At 59.6% G+C, this 14,795-nt stretch overlaps 1 non-coding gene across 1 annotated transcript; it reads right to left on the bottom strand.

The window, feature by feature from the left end:
* Positions 1-2,831: 2,831 nt before the first annotated feature.
* On the bottom strand, positions 2,832-2,950 carry LOC131870186 (5S ribosomal RNA). Its single transcript, XR_009368513.1, has one exon. It is a non-coding gene; the product is annotated as a 5S ribosomal RNA (ribosomal RNA).
* Positions 2,951-14,795: the final 11,845 nt, after the last annotated feature.

Genomic DNA, 14,795 nt, shown 5'->3' with positions numbered 1-14,795 from the left:
CACGGTGCGCAACGCCGGTGGGCACCCGGGAGTGCTTCGAAGTGTGCTCCAAGGTGCTGCGTGCACGTTGTCGGAGCCCGGTTTGCCCCGGGTGCGCACCTCGCGTGCACCTTCGTCGGGGTGGGCACCTTGGCTGGGTTTGCCCCGGCTGCGCTCCGAAGCGGGGTTATTGGAGCGCCGCCTCTTTTTTTGTCGGAGCGTTTGGTGGGGTTTCTCGCATTGGCTCTTCCGAGGCCCGGTTGCCACCCTGGCGCGCACGAAGTCGGAAGTAGGGTTAATTGCCCGGGTGCGCACCTTTGCCAGGGTGGGCACCTTACCTGGGCTGCGCACCAGGGCGGGCTCAAGATGGCACGCGCGTTCCGTTTTTTTCACTATCTTTCAAAACGGAAATTTTAAAATCTCCTTTTTTTTTTGCCTTTTCTGGAAATTAGTGAAGGCAGCGCATCAAAGGTGCGCACCTCGCTGCCCACCTTGGTGTGCTCTGAGGTGCGCACCCGGGAGCGCTACGAAGTGTGCTCCAAGGTGCGGCGTGCACGTTGTCGGAGCCCGGTTTGCCCCGGGTGCGCACCTCGCCTGCACCTTGGCCGGGGTGGGCACCTTGGCTGGGTTTGCCCAGGGTGCGCTCCGAAGCGGGGTTACTGGAGCGCCCCCTCTTTTTTTGTCAGAGCGTTTGGTGGGGTTTCTCGCATTGGCTCTTCCCAGGCCCGGTTGTTGGGTGCGCTCCCACCCTGGCGCGCGCGAAGTTGGAAGTTGGGTTAATTGCCCGGGCGCGCACCTTCGCCAGGGTGGGCACCTTGGTGCGCACACCTTGGCTGGGCTGCGCACCAGGGCGGGCTCAAGATGGCACCAGCATTCCCTTTTTCTCACTATCTTTCAAAACGGAAATTTTAAAATCTCGTTTTTTTTTTGCCTTTTATGGAAATTAGTGAAGGCATCGCATCAAAGGTGCGCACCTCGCTGCCCACCTTGGTGTGCTCCGAGGTGCCCACCACGGTGCGCAACGCCGGTGCGAACCCGGGAGCGCCCCGATGTGTGCTCCAAGGTGCGGCGTGCACGAAGTCGGACCCCGGTTTGCCCCGGGTGCGCACCTCGCGTGCACCTTGGTGCGCACACCTTGGCTGGGTTGCGCGGCCTGGTGGGCACCATGGTGCGCACCAAGGAGCGCTCCGAAGTGTGCTCCAAGGTGCGGCGTGCACGAAGTCGGAGCCCGGTTTGCCCCGGGTACGCACCTCGCGTGCACCTTCGCCGGGGTGGGCACCTCGGCTGGGTTGCGCGCCCTGGTGCGCACCAAGGAGCGCTCCGAAGTGTGCTCCAAGGTGCGGCGTGCACGAAGTCGGAGCCCGGTTTGCCCCGGGTGCGCACCTCGCGTGCACCTTCGCCGCGGTGGGCACCATGGCGTGCACGAAGTCGGAGCCCGGTTTGCCCCGGGTGCGCACCTCGCGTGCACCTTCGCCGGGGTGGGCACCTCGGCTGGGTTGCGCGCCCTGGTGCGCACCAAGGAGCGCTCCGAAGTGTGCTCCAAGGTGCGGCGTGCACGAAGTCGGAGCCCGGTTTGCCCCGGGTGCGCACCTCGCGTGCACCTTCGCCAGGGTGGGCACCTCGGTGCGCACACCTTCTCAATGTTTTCTTGCCTTTTCTGGAAATTGGTGAAGGCAGCGCATCAAAGGTGCGCACCTCGGTGTGCTCCGAGGTGCGAACCCGAGAGCGCTCCGAGGTGCCCACGAAGTCGAAAGTCGGGTTAATTGCATTGTTTTCCCCGGGTGCGCTCTGAGGTGCGCAACATCGGCGCGCACCAAGGAGGGCTCCGAAGTGTGCTCCAAGGTGCGCACGATGGCGTGCACCTCTGGTGCGCACGATTCGGAGCTCGGTTTGACCGGGGTGCGCACACCTTGGCTGGGTTGCGCACCTTTTGTGCGCTCCAAGGTGCGCACGAAGTCGGAGCTCGGTTTGCCCCGGGTGCGCACCTTCGCCAGGGTGCGCACCTTGATGCGCACGCCTTGGCTGGGCTGCGCACCTTGGTGGGCGCCATGGTGCGCACCTTTCGTGCGCTCCAAGGTGCGCACGAAGTCGGAGCTCGGTTTGCCCCGGGTGCGCACCTTGGTGGGCGCCATGGTGCACTCCGAGGTGCCCAAGATTGGTGCGCACCAAGGAGCGCTTCGAAGTGCGCTCCAAGGTGCGCGCGAAGTCGAAAGTTGGGTTAATTGTCCGGTTTGCCTCGGGTGCGCACCTTGCGTGCACCTTCGCCAGGGTGGGCGCCTTGGTGCGCACACCTTGGCTGGGCTGCGCACACCTTGGCACCCGCGTTTCCTTCATTTTAAATTTTTTTTTTTTACAATCTCTCAAGTGGGAAATTCTATAATCTCAACTTTTTTTGCCTTTTCAGGAAACTTTTGAATGGAGCGCATCATTGGTGCGCTCCGAAGTGTGCTCCAAAGCTCTCTCCAGCTGCGTGCACCTGCCCCGGCCGCGCACCCGGCCCCGCCCAGCTTCGCTCACCTGTCCCGGGCGTCTGGTGCGGAACCTTAGAGTAAGAAACATCACCGTGCACCTTGGCCAACGTGCGCGACTCGACCGAGCGCGCACTGGCCGAGGTGCACACCGATTTCACCTGGGTGCGCGCGCAGCACCTCGGGCGCACCGGGGTGCGCGCACAACGCCCGGGTTGCACCGTGGCCTGTGTGCTCGGGGTGCCTCGGGTGCGCGCTCGGTGTCGCCCCCGCGCGCGCGGTAGTGCGGGCAGCGCACCCCGGCCCGGCCCGGCCCCGACGAGAACGCAAACGGGCAAAAGGTTTATTCAAATAGCATTGCGACGCCCGGCGAAAAACTAAAAAAGGGTGCAACACCGGGACTTCCCGGGAGGTCACCCATCCCAGTACTACTCCGGCCCAAGCGCGCTTAACTGCGGAGTTCTGATGGGATCCGGTGCACTAATGCTGGTATGATCGCACCCGTTATGAGCTTGTCGCAGTGTGTACTTAGCAAACCGCGACCCACGTGCGAATCCACCCCGGCCACCCACCCCCGTCGAGGTGCACACCCTCCCTCGCGAAGTGCGCCCCGTTCGCCAAGTGTGAGCCCTGCCCGGGTGCGCGCACCTTGCTAGGGCGTCGGGTGTGCACCCGGCCCGGCCTACGTGCGTGCACCTGGAGGGGGCGTCGTGTGCGTGCAGTGTCCCGTCTGCAACGCGGTGCCCACACACCACCTCGGGCGCAACGACCTGCGCTCACATGTGGGCCGAGTGCACCTTGGTGCATGTTCGGGGCGCCTCGGGTGCACGCTCGATCTTGCCCCGGTGCACCAAGGCGCTCGGTTTGCCCCGGGTGCGCACTTGGTGCAAGGTGGGCACCCAAAATAGGGATCAAGCACCAAAACACAAGTTTCGGGATGCAAAATGGGACCCAAGGACCACAAATGCGTTCCAAGACCCATGATGGGTCCACGAGAACAAAAATGTGTTCCGAGACTTAATAAACAAATATTGGGTTTTAGGAGAAGAAACATGCTCTGATGCCCAAAACGAGAATCGACCCCGAAAAGGCCACAGGCCAAAAGTGGGATGCGAGACAAAAAAAAATGGGACCCGAGGACCAAAATTGGGTTCCCAGGTCGAAGACAGGGCAACCGGACAAGAAACGACCTCTAAGGCTCGAAATGAGTCCCGACGACTAAAACTTGACAAGAAGCACCCATCAGGCACCCAACTCGACACCCATGGGATGCCGACCCACCCGGGCTTCCACCTAGCACACCTTGGCACCCACCCACCCTCGCACCCAACCTCGCACCCAACTTAGCACCTTTGAACCCACATTGGCACTCACCCTGACCCTGGCACCTTGGAACCCACATTGGCACTCACCTTGACCCTGGCACCCACCTTTGCACTCACCTTGGGACCCACCCTGGCTCCCACCTCGGCACCCACCCAGACACCCACCTTGGTTCCTTGGCACCCACCTTGGATCCTTGGCACCCACCCCGACACCCACCTTGGCACGCAACTTGGCTACTTGCCACCCACCTTGGCTCCTTGACGCCCACCCCGACAACCACCCCGTGACCTACCCTGGCTAGGGTTGGTGCACACCCACCCTGGTGCCCACCTTGGCACCCACCCTATGACCCACCTTGGCACGCACCTTAGTACCCACCCCGTTACCCACCCTAGGACCCACCCCGTGACCCACCTTGGCCAGGGTGGGTGCACCCACCCTGGTGCCCACCTTGGCACCCACCCATCCTAGCACCCAGCCTGTGACCGGGCTTGGAACCCAACCTTGCACCCGCACCCGTCTTGGCCAGTGTGGGTGCGCACCCATCCTGGCACCCACGTTGTGACACACCCTTTAACCCACGCACCCTAGCACCCACGTTGGCACCCACCTTGGAACCCAACCTAGCAACTTGGCACCCACCCCGTGACCCACCTTGGCATCCACCATAGCAGTCGCCGACTTGGCACCCACCTCGGCACCCACCTTGACACTTGTGGACCCACCTTGCCACTCACCCTAGCATCGACCCATCCTAGCACCCACCCTGGCACCTTTGCACCCTAGCACTCACCCATCCTAGCACCTAACCTGTGACCCACCTTGACACTCACCCTCGCACCCACCTTGGAACCCAACCTAGCACCCACCCACCCTGACACCAACCCTAGCACCTACCCACCCTTGCACCCACCCTGTGACCCATCTTGGCACCCACCCATCCTACCACTCAACCTATCACCCACCTTCTCACCCACCTTGGCATCCACCTTAGCACCCACCCACACTGGCACCTTGGCACCCACCTCGGGCAAGGTGGGTGCACACCCACCCTGGCACCCAATTTAGAACCCACCGAGCATGTTACCCACCTTGGCACCCACATTGCAGCCCACCCTAGTACCCACCCTATGACCCACATTGGCATCCACACCCTAGCACCCAGGCACCTCGACACCCGCCTTGACACCCACCCTAGCACTGAACCTGTGACCCACCTTGGAACTCACCCTAGAACCCACCCACCCTGTGAACCACCTTGGCATCCACCTTAGCACCCACCCACCTTGGCACCCACTCTAGCACTCACCCATCCTAACACCCAACTTGTTACCCACCTTGGCACCCGCCCTCGCGTCCACCTTGAAACCCACCCTAGCACCCACCCACGCAGGAGCCCACCTTGGCACCCAACCTAACACCCACGCATCCTGGCACCCAACTTGTGACCCACCTTGGAACCCACCCTAGTACCCACCTTTGAACCCACTATATCACCAACCCACCTTGGCACCCACCCTATGACCCTCTTTGGAATCCACCCTAGCACGCACCCACCCTGGCACCCACCATGGAGCGCACCCTAGCACCCACCCACCTCGGCACGCACCTCAACACCCACCTTGGTGTGCGCACTGCGCCAACCTCTCAAAGACCCTATGTGGTGCGCTCCAAAGTGTACACCTTTGGTGCGCTCCAAGGTGCGCACCTTTGGTGCACACCGAGGTGCACACCAAAGTGTGCACCGAGGTGAGCACCAAAGTGCACTCCAGGGTGCACACCAAGGCGTGCACCTTTGGTGCGGTCAATGCAAACGAATTCGGAAGTTGGGGTCGATGTCCTAATCGCTGCTGCAGACTACACGTATGAGAATCGGACAAATAGCTTTATATAGGGGAGGTGTTGCGTTTGATGGGTCGACTCCCCTGGTTGTGTGCACTGCACCAACTTCAAAGACCCTGTCTTGTTTAAGAAGTCAAAAGTTGGGGTGGATGTCCTAATCATTGCTGCAGTCTACGCATGTATGAGAATCAGACAAATAGCTTATATAGGGGAGGTGTTGCATTCGGTGGGTTGACTCCCCTGGTTGTGCGCACTGCGCCAACCTCAAAGACCCCGCATAGCAGAAGAAGTCGGAAGTCGGATTTTGGTGAGCACCAAGGCGTGCACCTTTGGTGCGGTCAACGCAGATGAATTCAGAAGTTGGGGTGGATGTCCTAATCGTTGTTGCAGGCTACACATGTATGAGAATCAGACAAATAGCTTATATAGGGGAGGTGTTGGGTTTGATGGGTCAACTCCCTTGGTTGTGCGCATTACGCCAACCTCAAAGACCTTGTTTTCGTTAAGAAGTCAAAAGTTGGGGTCAATGTCCTAATGGCTCCTGCAGGCTACACATGTATGAGAATCGGACAAATAGCTTATATAGGGGAGGTGTTGGGTTTGATGGGTCGACTCCCCTGGTTGTGCGCATTACGTCAACCTCAAAGACCTTGTTTTCGTTAAGAAGTCAAAAGTTGGGGTCGATGTCCTAATTGCTCCTGTAGACTACACATGTATGAGAATCAGACAAATAGCTTATATAGGGGAGGTGTTGGGTTTGATGGGTTGACTCCCCTAGTTGTTCGCATTACACCAACCTCAAAGACCTTGTTTTCGTTTAGAAGCCGAAAGTTGGGGTCGATGTCCTAATTGCTCCTGCAGGCTACGCATGTATGAGAATCAGACAAATAGCTTATATAGGGGAGGTGTTGGGTTTGATGGGTCGACTCCCCTGGTTGTGCGCATTGCGCCAACCTCAAAGACCCTGCATTGCGGATGAAGTCGAAAGTCAGAGTTTGGTGTGCTACAAGGTGTGGTCGAAGGTGCTCACCTAGGTGTGCACCTTTGGAGCACAGGAAAAGTGCCCTCCAAAAGTGCGCACCTTTGGAGTGCACAAAAGTGCCCTCCAAAAGTGCGCACCTTTGGAGCGCAGAAAAGTGCCCTCCAAAAAGTGCCCTCCAAAAGTGCGCACCTTTGGAGCGCAGAAAAGTGCCCTCCAAAAAGTGCCCTCCAAAAGTGCGCACCTTTGGAGCGCAGAAAAGTGCCCTCCAAAAAGTGCCCTCCAAAAGTGCGCACCTTTGGAGCGCAGAAAAGTGCCCTCCAAAAAGTGCCCTCCAAAAGTGCGCACCTTTGGAGCGCAGAAAAGTGCCCTCCAAAAAGTGCCCTCCAAAAGTGCGCACCTTTGGAGCGCAGAAAAGTGCCCTCCAAAAAGTGCCCTCCAAAAGTGCGCACCTTTGGAGCGCAGAAAAGTGCCCTCCAAAAAGTGCCCTCCAAAAGTGCGCACCTTTGGAGCGCAGAAAAGTGCCCTCCAAAAAGTGCCCTCCAAAAGTGCGCACCTTTGGAGCGCAGAAAAGTGCCCTCCAAAAAGTGCCCTCCAAAAGTGCGCACCTTTGGAGCGCAGAAAAGTGCCCTCCAAAAGTGCGCACCTTTGGAGCGCACAAAAGTGCCCTCCAAAAGTGCGCACTTTTGGTGCGCACCAAGGCGCTGGTTCGGTCGTTGCAGGCGAGTTCGGAAGTTGGGGTCGATGTCCTGAGCGGAGGTGCAAACTACACAGGTGTCGGAATCGGACAAATAGCTTATATAGGGGAGGTGTATGCTTCGATGGGTCGACTCCCCAGGTTGAGCGCACCGCGCCAACCTCAAAGACCCTACGGTATGGATGAAGTCGGAAGTTGGGTCCGATGACCGATTCGATTAGTAGGTATGCTCATGAGGTCGGAATTTGGGTCCGATGACCTGCCATGTGCAGGAAGGCGAATGTTGACACTGTGCGTTGCAAGGTGCACACCAAGGCGCTGGTGCGGTCTTTTTAGTCGAGTTCGGAAGTTGGGGTCGATGTCCTGATCGGAGGTGCAAGCTACACAGGTGTGGGAATCGGACAAATAGCTTATATAGGGGAGGTGTATGCTTCGTTGGGTCGACTCCCCGGGTTGAGCGCACCGCGCCAACCTCAAAGACCCTACGGTATGGATGAAGTCGGAAGTTGGGTCCGATGACCGATTCGATATGTAGGCATACTCGCGAGGTCGGAATTTGGGTCCGATGACCTGCCACGTGCAGGAAGGCGAATGTTGGCACTGTGCGTTGCAAGGTGCGCACCAAGGCGCTGGTTCGGTCGTTGGAGGCGAGTTCGGAAGTTGGGGTCGATGTCTTGATCGGAGGTGCAAACTACACAGGTGTGGGAATCGGACAAATAGCTTATATAGGGGAGGTGTATGCTTCGTTGGGTCGACTCCCCGGGTTGAGCGCACCGCGCCAACCTCAAAGACCCTACGGTATGGATGAAGTCGGAAGTTGGGTCCGATGACCGATTCGATATGTAGGCATACTCGCGAGGTCGGAATTTGGGTCCGATGACCTGCCATGTGCAGGAAGGCGAATGTTGGGACTGTGCGTCGCAAGGTGCGCACCAAGGCGCTGGTGCCGTCGTTGCAGTCGAGTTCGGAAGTTGGGGTCGATGTCCTGGTCAGAGGTGCAAACTACACAGGTGTGGGAATCGGACAAATAGCTTATATAGGGGAGGTGTATGCTTCGATGGGTCGACTCCCTGGGTTGAGCGCACCGCGCCAACCTCAAAGACCCTACAGTATGGATGAAGTCGGAAGTTGGGTCCGATGACCGATTCGATACGTAGGCATATTGGCGAGGTCTGAATTTGTGTCCGATGACCTGCCATGCGCAGGAAGGCGGAATTTGGGTCCGATGACCGAGTTGATGGCGTGCCATGCGCAGAAAGGCGGAATTTGGGTCCGATGACCGAGTTGATGTTGATGGCCCGCCATGCACAGGAAGGCGGAATTTGGGTCCGATGACCGATTTGAAGGCGTGCCATACGCAAAAAGGCGGAGTTTGGGTCCGATGACCGAGTTGATATTGATGGCCCGCCATGCGCAGGAAGGCGGAATTTGGGTCCGATGACCTGACATACGCATGGAGTCCGACTCGGGGGCCGATGTTCGATTCGATGACTTGCATTGTGGGTAAAGTCGGAAGTTGTGGTCTTTGACCCGATTCGATGACCAGACTTCGGCTGCTTGAGAATCGGACAAATAACTTATATAGGGGAGGTAGTGTTCTCGAGCATCCTCCCCCCGTGCCCGTTTATGTCGATTGATGCTGGTGCTCGACTGGTTGGAGCGCTCGGATGCAAAAATCTTGCACCAGGATTTATCGATTGTGATGGACACGGCAAGTCTCCTGATTGCTATGCAGGAGCTCATCGTGAATCTCTATGCGGCCTTGGTATGGACTCGACCTGCGGAATGGTTCGGCAATGGTAGTCGCTCCAACACGTCCTTGCAATGGCCACAGAGGTGATTCGACTAGAGCTCCAGTCTAGCTTTTGGGTTGCTTGGCGGACTGGTATAGCCGCGATCGAGTTCCGGCCATGAACGTTTTAGATAGCTCTTGGGCTTTCTGGGACGGAAGTCGGAAGTTTGGGCTGTTGTCCGATTTGATGACCATTCTTCGGATGTGTGAGAATCGGACAAATAACTTATATAGGGGACTGTGTTGTCTCACGCAGCCCCCTCCGTGCCCCTCTATCTCGACCGATGTTGGTGCTTGAAAGGGTTGGGATCGCTCGGATTTATAAACGTGCACCACCATTTGTCGAGTGTGAGGGACGCGGCAGGTCTCCTAAATGCTATGCGGGCGCTCTCTGAGAATCTCTATCCGGCCTCGACACAGACTAGTCTTGCTGAATGGTTTGGCACTGGTAGTCGATCCAACACGTCGTTGTTGTGGCCGCCTAGGCGATTCGATTCGAGCCCCCGTCTAGCTTTTGGGTTGCTTGGCGGATTTTGCCCTATCCGCAAGTGAGCTCGGTCCCTAAACGTTCGAGAAACCCGATTGCTATGCGCCGACTCTCTTTCTTGCGAGCCTCCATCTAGCTTTTGGGTCTCTACGGAACGGAAGTCGGAATCTGGGACCGTTGTTTGATTCGACGAGGCAGACTACGGTTGTGCGAGAATCGGACAAATAACTTATATAGGGGAGGTGTTGACTGGAGCATTCTCCCCCGTGCCCCTCTAACTCGACCAATGCTGGCGCTCGAACGGTGGTAGCGCTCGGATTTTCATTGAGCGCCAGCATTGGTCGATTTAGAGGGGCATGCGAGATTCCCGAATGCTATGCGAGGGCTCTAACGGAAATGTCTATTGGTTTCGGTATGGATGCAATTGCGAGTGGTTCGGCAAAGGTAGTCGTTCCGATGCGTCCATGTCGTGGCCAAATCGATAATTCGATTTGAGCCCTCGTATAGCATTTGGGTCTCTCGATGTGATTCCGCATTCCAGTCCCTTTGGGCACTGCTTGAGCCGCATCCCAGGGGGTTCCCTTCCCAATAATCTGCCTCGCAACCCGATTGCTATGCGGTGAGGCTCCTCGGCCGCCTCGGAACTATCTGTGTATCAGACGCATCGCGGGATAAGGGGTTGGCAACGGTAGTCGCCCCAAGCGCGTCCGATGCTTGGACCATTCCGAGGCGGCCCTGAAGCCTCTTCCGTCTAGCCGTTGGGTCCTTCTCGCCGCATCCCTCGCCTCGCACCCCGATTGCTATGCGGTGAGGCTCCTCGGCCGCCTCGGAACTATCTGTGTATCGGACGCGTCGCGGGATAAGGGGTTGTCACTGGTAGTCGCCCCAAGCGCGTCCGATGCTTGGACCATTCCGAGGCGGCCCTGAAGCCTCTTCCGTCTAGCCGTTGGGTCCTTCTCGCCGCATCCCTCGCCTCGCACCCCGATTGCTATGCGGTGAGGCTCCTCGGCCGCCTCGGAACTATCTGTGTATCGGACGCGTCGCGGGATAAGGGGTTGTCATTGGTAGTCGCCCCAAGCGCGTCCGATGCTTGGACCATTCCGAGGCGGCCCTGAAGCCTCTTCCGTCTAGCCGTTGGGTCCTTCTCGCCGCATCCCTCGCCTCGCACCCCGATTGCTATGCGGTGAGGCTCCTCGGCCGCCTCGGAACTATCTGTGTATCGGACGCGTCGCGGGATAAGGGGTTGTCACTGGTAGTCGCCCCAAGCGCGTCCGATGCTTGGACCATTCCGAGGCGGCCCTGAAGCCTCTTCCGTCTAGCCGTTGGGTCCTTCTCGCCGCATCCCTCGCCTCGCACCCCGATTGCTATGCGGTGAGGCTCCTCGGCCGCCTCGGAACTATCTGTGTATCGGACGCGTCGCGGGATAAGGGGTTGTCACTGGTAGTCGCCCCAAGCGCGTCCGATGCTTAGACCATTCCGAGGCGGACCCGAAGCCTCTTCCGTCTAGCCGTTGGGTCCTTCTCGCCGCATCCTTCGCCTCGCACCCCGATTGCTATGCGGTGAGGCTCCTCGGCCGCCTCGGAACTATCTGTGTATCGGACGCGTCGCGGGATAAGGGGTTGTCACTGGTAGTCGCCCCAAGCGCGTCCGATGCTTGGACCATTCCGAGGCGGACCCGAAGCCTCTTCCGTCTAGCCGTTGGGTCCTTCTCGCCGCATCCCTCGCCTCGCACCCCGATTGCTATGCGGTGAGGCTCCTCGGCCGCCTCGGAACTATCTGTGTATCGGACGCGTCGCGGGATAAGGGGTTGTCACTGGTAGTCGCCCCAAGCGCGTCCGATGCTTGGACCATTCCGAGGCGGACCCGAAGCCTCTTCCGTCTAGCCGTTGGGTCCTTCTCGCCGCATCCCTCGCCTCGCACCCCGATTGCTATGCGGTGAGGCTCCTCGGCCGCCTTGGAACTATCTGTGTATCGGACGCGTCGCGGGATAAGGGGTTGTCACTGGTAGTCGCCCCAAGCGCGTCCGATGCTTGGACCATTCCGAGGCGGACCCGAAGCCTCTTCCGTCTAGCCGTTGGGTCCTTCTCGCCGCATCCCTCGCCTCGCACCCCGATTGCTATGCGGTGAGGCTCCTCGGCCGCCTTGGAACTATCTGTGTATCGGACGCGTCGCGGGATAAGGGGTTGTCACTGGTAGTCGCCCCAAGCGCGTCCGATGCTTGGACCATTCCGAGGCGGACCCGAAGCCTCTTCCGTCTAGCCGTTGGGTCCTTCTCGCCGCATCCCTCGCCTCGCACCCCGATTGCTATGCGGTGAGGCTCCTCGGCCGCCTTGGAACTATCTGTGTATCGGACGCGTCGCGGGATAAGGGGTTGTCACTGGTAGTCGCCCCAAGCGCGTCCGATGCTTGGACCATTCCGAGGCGGCCCCGAAGCCTCTTCCGTGTAGCCGTTGGGTCCTTCTCGCCGCATCCCTCGCCTCGCACCCCGATTGCTATGCGGTGAGGCTCCTCGGCCGCCTTGGAACTATCTGTGTATCGGACGCGTCGCGGGATAAGGGGTTGTCACTGGTAGTCGCCCCAAGCGCGTCCGATGCTTGGACCATTCCGAGGCGGCCCCGAAGCCTCTTCCGTGTAGCCGTTGGGTCCTTCTCGCCGCATCCCTCGCCTCGCACCCCGATTGCTATGCGGTGAGGCTCCTCGGCCGCCTTGGAACTATCTGTGTATCGGACGCGTCGCGGGATAAGGGGTTGTCACTGGTAGTCGCCCCAAGCGCGTCCGATGCTTGGACCATTCCGAGGCGGACCTGAAGCCTCTTCCCTCTAGCCGTTGGGGCTTTCTCGCCGCATCCCTCGCCTCGCACCCTGATTGCTATGCTGTGAGGCTCCTCGGCCGCCTTGGAACTATCTGTGTATCGGACGCATCGCGGGATAAGGGGTTGGCAGTGGTAGTCGCCCCAAGCGCATCCGATGCTTGGACCATTCCGAGGCGGCCCTGCAGCCTCTTCCGTCTAGCCGTTGGGGCCATCTCGCCGCATCCCCCACCTCGCACCACGATTGCTATGCGGTGAGGCTCCTTGGCCGCCTCGGAACTATCTGTGTATCGGACGCATCGCGGGATAAGGGGTTGTCACTGGTAGTCGCCCCAAGCGCGTCCGATGCTTGGACTATTCCGAGGCGGCCCTGCAGCCTCTTCCGTCTAGCCGTTGGGGCCATCTCGCTGCATCCCCCACCTCCTCGGCCGCCTCGGAACTATCTGTGTATCGGACGCATCGCGGGATAAGGGGTTGGCAGTGGTAGTCGCCCCAAGCGCGTCCGATGCTTGGACTATTCCGAGGCAGCCCTGCAGCCTCTTCCGTCTAGCCTTTGGGGCCATCTCGCCGCATCCCTCGCCTCGCACCCCGATTGCTATGCGGTGAGGCTCCTCGGCCGCCTGGGAACTATCTTCGTATCGGACGCATCGCGGGATAAGGGGTTGTCACTGGTAGTCGCCCCAAGCGCGTCCGATGCTTGGACTATTCCGAGGCGGCCCTGTGGCCTCTTCCGTCTAGCCGTTGGGGCCATCTCGCCGCATCCCCCACCTCGCACCCCGATTGCTATGCGGTGAGGCTCTTCGGCCGCCTTGGAACTATCTTCGTATCGGACGCATTGCGGGATAAGGGGTTGTCACTGGTAGTGGCCCCAAGCGCGTCCGATGCTTGGACTATTCCGAGGCGGCCCTGCAGCCTCTTCCGTCTAGCCGTTGGGGCCATCTCGCCGCATCCCCCACCTCGCACCCCGATTGCTATGCGGTGAGGCTCCTCGGCCGCCTTGGAACTATCTTCGTATCGGACGCATCGCGGGATAAGGGGTTGTCACTGGTAGTCGCCCCAAGCGCGTCCGATGCTTGGACTATTCCGACGCGGCCCTGTGGCCTCTTCCGTCTAGCCGTTGGGGCCATCTCGCCGCATCCCCCACCTCGCACCCCGATTGCTATGCGGTGAGGCTCCTCGGCCGCCTTGGAACCATCTTCGTATCGGACGCATCGCGGGATAGGGGGCTGTCACTGGTAGTCGCCCCAAGCGTGTCCGATGCTTGGACCATTCCTAGGCGGCCCTGAAGCCTCTTCCGTCTAGCCGTTGGGGCCTTCCCGCCCCATCCCTCGCCTCGCACCCCCGATTGCTATGCGGTGAGGCTCCTCGGCCGCCTTGGAACCATCTGTGTATCGGACGCATCGCGGGATAAGGGGTTGGCATTGGCAGTCGCCCCAAGCGCGTCCGATGCTTGGACCATTCCGAGGTGGCCCTGAAGCCTCTTCCGTCTAGCCGTTGGGGCCTTCCCGCCCCATCCCTCGCCTCGCACCCCGATTGATATGCGGTGAGGCTCCTCGGCCGCCTTGGAACTATCTGTGTATCGGACGCATCGCGGGATAAGGGGTTGGCACTGGTAGTCGTCCCAATCGCATCCGATGCTTGGACCATTCCGAGGCGGCCCTGCAGCCTCTTCCGTTTAGCCGTCGGGGCCTTCCCGCCGCATCCCTCGCCTCGCATCCCGATTCCTATGCGGTGAGTCTTCTCGGCCGCCGCGGAACTATACCTGTTATTGCTACTGCATCCTTCGGCTGGTAACCTCCTCTGCCGCCTTGGAACGTTCTCTTTGTCGGACGCGTCGCGGGATAAGGGGTTGGCACTGGTAGTCGCCCCAAGCGCGCCCGATGCATAGACCGCTCCGAGTCGACCTTGCTTTCAGCCTCTCACATGCATAGACCTCTCTGAGTCGACCCTGCAGCCTCTCACGTTTAGCCTTTGGAATCTCGCCTCACAACATGATTGCTATCCTTGATGCATCCCTTGCCTCGAGCCCTGATTGCTTTCTTGGCTGCATCCCTCCTCTCCTCACAGCCCGGTTGTCATCACTGCTTCATCCGTCGCTTCATGCATTCTGGCTGCTGGGCCCTTCCCACCGCACACCTCGATTGCTATCTCTTCTGCATCACACACCCCGATTGCTATCTCTGCTACATCCCTCGGCTCTCACTTCTGCATCCTTCGCCTCACACCTCGATTGCTATCAATGCTGCATCCGTAACCTCACACCCCGATTGCTATGCGGGGAGGCTCCTTGGCCGCCTTGGAAATTTCTGTGTGTCGGACGCACCGCGGGATAAGGGGTTGGCACTGGTAGTCGCCCCAAGTGCGCCCGATTCTTAGACCGCTTCGAGGTGACCTCGTAGCCTCTTTCGTCCAGGCT

Source organism: Cryptomeria japonica, unplaced genomic scaffold (genome assembly GCF_030272615.1).
Source record: "Cryptomeria japonica unplaced genomic scaffold, Sugi_1.0 HiC_scaffold_303, whole genome shotgun sequence".
Classification (NCBI taxonomy): Eukaryota; Viridiplantae; Streptophyta; class Pinopsida; order Cupressales; family Cupressaceae; genus Cryptomeria; species Cryptomeria japonica.
This window is presented reverse-complemented; position numbering and strand designations above follow the sequence as displayed.